Source organism: Arachis hypogaea, chromosome 4 (assembly GCF_003086295.3).
Source record: "Arachis hypogaea cultivar Tifrunner chromosome 4, arahy.Tifrunner.gnm2.J5K5, whole genome shotgun sequence".
Taxonomy (NCBI): domain Eukaryota; kingdom Viridiplantae; phylum Streptophyta; class Magnoliopsida; order Fabales; family Fabaceae; genus Arachis; species Arachis hypogaea.
In genome coordinates this window covers 26,689,500-26,692,750 of record NC_092039.1, presented here as the reverse complement: position 1 = coordinate 26,692,750, position 3,251 = coordinate 26,689,500, and the positions used below count along the sequence as shown (strand labels likewise).

The 3,251-nt window shown below is 37.6% G+C and overlaps 1 non-coding gene across 1 annotated transcript; it reads right to left on the bottom strand.

The window, feature by feature from the left end:
* Positions 1–2,073: 2,073 nt before the first annotated feature.
* LOC112799302 (small nucleolar RNA R71) lies at positions 2,074–2,181 on the bottom strand. The gene has a single exon (XR_003200878.1). It is a non-coding gene; the product is annotated as a small nucleolar RNA R71 (small nucleolar RNA).
* Positions 2,182–3,251: the final 1,070 nt, after the last annotated feature.

The window sequence follows — 3,251 nt, the reverse complement described above, 5'->3', positions numbered from 1 at the left end:
AATTCTTGAAGATGAATTCTAGAGTTTCATGATGATTTGTTGAAGTCTGGCTGGCTGAGAAGCCATGTCTAATCTCATTGGACCGAGGTTTCAACTTATCATCACAAGAGCTTGTTGATTTTTATCAATCTTGCTTTTGGAGCAGTGATCTGCTAAGGCTTGGCTGGCCTTTGGCCATGTCTAGTGTTTTGGACCGAAGCTTTCTTTGAAAGCTTGGCTGGCTGTGAAGCCATGTCTAATTCCTGGACCGGAGTCTTAGACTAGCATTGCACTGATTCCTGGAATTCTCATTAAGAATTTTGATACTTTTTTCCACTTAATTTTCGAAAAACACAAAAAAATCAAAAAAATCATAAAATCCAAAAATTTCTTGCTTGAGTCTAGTGTCTCATTTTAAGTTTGGTGTCAATTGCATGCATTCATTCATGTGTCTTAAGGATCTTCAAATAATTCTTGATGATTTCTTACCTTGATCTTTGAATTCTCTTGACTTGAGTGTTTGTGTGTCTCATATGCATTTTCATTTTGTTAGTGTCAGTAGTATACAAACTGCTAAGTTTGGTGTCTTGCATGCATTGTTATTTGATTTTAGTTGCATTTTGATTATTAAAAATCCAAAAATATTTTTAATTTGTGTCTTTTCAAGTCAATAATACAGAGAATTGAAGATTCAGAACATACAGCAGAGGAATTACACAGAAAAAGCTGGGCGTTCAAAACGCCCAGTGAAGAAGGACAGACTGGCGTTTAAACGCCAGCCAGGGTACCTGGTTGGGCGTTTAACGCCCAAAAAGGTAGTGTTTTGGGCGTTAAACACCAGAATGTGCACCATTCTGGGCGTTTAACGCCAGGATGGCTAAAGGGGGAAGATTTTGTTTTTCAAATCAAATTTTTTTAAGTTTTCAAAATCTTTTCAAAATCAAATCTTTTTCAAATCAATTTTTCAATCAAATCTTTTTCAAAATCAATTTCTTTCCATTTTCAAAAATACTTACTACCAATTAGTGATTTGATTCAACAGTTCAAGTATGTTGCCTTTTCTGTTGAGAAAGGTTTAATGTTTGAATCATATCTTTTCTTGTTAGCCAAGTTTTTAATTTTCAAAATCAAATCTTTTTAAAATGTTTTTCAAATCATATCTTCTCAATCACATTTTTTAAAATCAATCATATCTTCTTAACCACATCTTTTTCAAAATAGTTTTCAATCAAATCTTCTTGATTTCTAATTTCAAAATCTTTTTCAAAAATCATTTTATTTCTTTCCCACTTTCATTTTCGAAAATTAAGTAATGTTTTTCAAAAATGTTTTCAAATTTTTACTTAATTTTCGAAAATCACTTCCCTTCTTCTCACATCCTTCTATTTATGGACTAACACTATCCCTTAATGTAAAATTCGAACTCCATCTTCTTTGATAAGTTCGAATTTTCTACCTCTGTCTTCTACTCCTCTTTTCCTCTGGCACTTCAAGGAATCTCTATAATGTGACATAGAGGATTCCACATTTCTTGTTCTCTTCTCTTTCTTATGAGCAGGAGCAAAGACAAAGGCATTCTTGTTGAGGCTGATCCTGAACCTGAAAGGACCTTGAAGAGAAAGCTAAAAGAAGCCAAAGCACAACTCTCTTTAGAGGACCTGACCGAATTCTTCAAAGAAGAAAAACACATGGCAGCCGAAAACAACAACAATGCCAACAATGCAAGGAAGGTGCTGGGTGACTTTACTGCACCTACTCCCGACTTCTATGGGAGAAGCATCTCTATCCCTGCCATTGGAGCAAACAACTTTGAGCTTAAGCCTCAATTAGTTTCTCTAATGCAACAGAATTGCAAGTTCCATGGACTTCCATTGGAAGATCCTCATCAGTTTTTAGCTGAATTCTTGCAAATCTGTGACACTGTCAAGACTAATGGGGTTGACCCTGAGGTCTACAGACTTATGCTATTCCCTTTTTGTTGTAAGAGACAGAGCTAGGACATGGTTGGACTCTCAACCTAAAGAAAGCCTGGACTCTTGGGAAAAGCTAGTCAATGCCTTCTTGGCAAAGTTCTTTCCACCTCAAAAATTGAGTAAGCTTAGAGTGGAAGTCCAAACCTTCAGACAGAAGGAAGGAGAATCCCTCTATGAAGCTTGGGAAAGATACAAACAATTAATCAGAAAGTGTCCTTCTGATATGCTTTCTGAATGGAGCATCATAGGAATTTTCTATGATGGTCTCTCTGAACTATCCAAGATGTCCTTGGATAGCTCTGCTGGAGGCTCTCTTCATCTGAAGAAGACGCCTACTGAAGCTCAAGAACTAATTGAAATGGTTGCAAATAACCAATTCATGTACACTTCTGAAAGAAATCCTGTGAACAATGGGACTAGTCAGAAGAAATGAGTTCTTGAGATTGACACTCTGAATGCCATATTGGCTCAAAACAAGATATTGACTCAACAAGTCAATATGATTTCTCAAAGTCTGTCTGGAATGCAAAATGCACCAAGCAGTACTAAGGAAGTTTCATCTAAGGAAGAAGCTTATGATCCTGAGAACCCTTCAATGGAAGAGGTGAATTACATGGGAGAATCCTATGGAAACACCTATAATCCTTCATGGAGAAATCATCCAAATTTTTCATGGAAGGATCAACAGAGACCTCAACAATGTTTCAACAACAATAATGGTGGAAGAAACAGGTTTAGCAATAGCAAGCCTTTTCCATCATCTTCTCAGCAACAGACAGAGAGTTCTAAGCAGAATAACTCTGACTTAGCAACCATGGTCTCTGATCTGATCAAAACCACTCAAAGTTTCATGACTGAAACAAGGTCCTCCATTAGAAATTTGGAAGGACAAGTGGGTCAGCTGAGCAAGAAAATTACTGAACTCCCTCCTAGTACTCTTCCAAGCAATACGGAAGAAAATCCAAAAGGAGAGTGCAAGGCCATCAACATGGCCGAATTTTAGGAGGAAGAGGAGGCAGTGAACACCACTGAGGAAGGCCTCACTGGACGTCCACTGACCTCCAATGAGTTCCCCAATGAGGAAACATGGGAATCTGAGGCTCAAACTAAGACCATAGAGATTCCATTGGACTTACTTTTGCCATTCATGAGCTCTGATGAGTATTCTTCCTCTGAAGAGGATGAGTATGTCACTGAAGAGCAAGTTGCTAAATACCTTGGAGCAATCATGAAGCTGAATGACAAGTTATTTGGAAATGAGACTTGGGAGGATGAACCTCCTTTGCTCACCAAAGAACT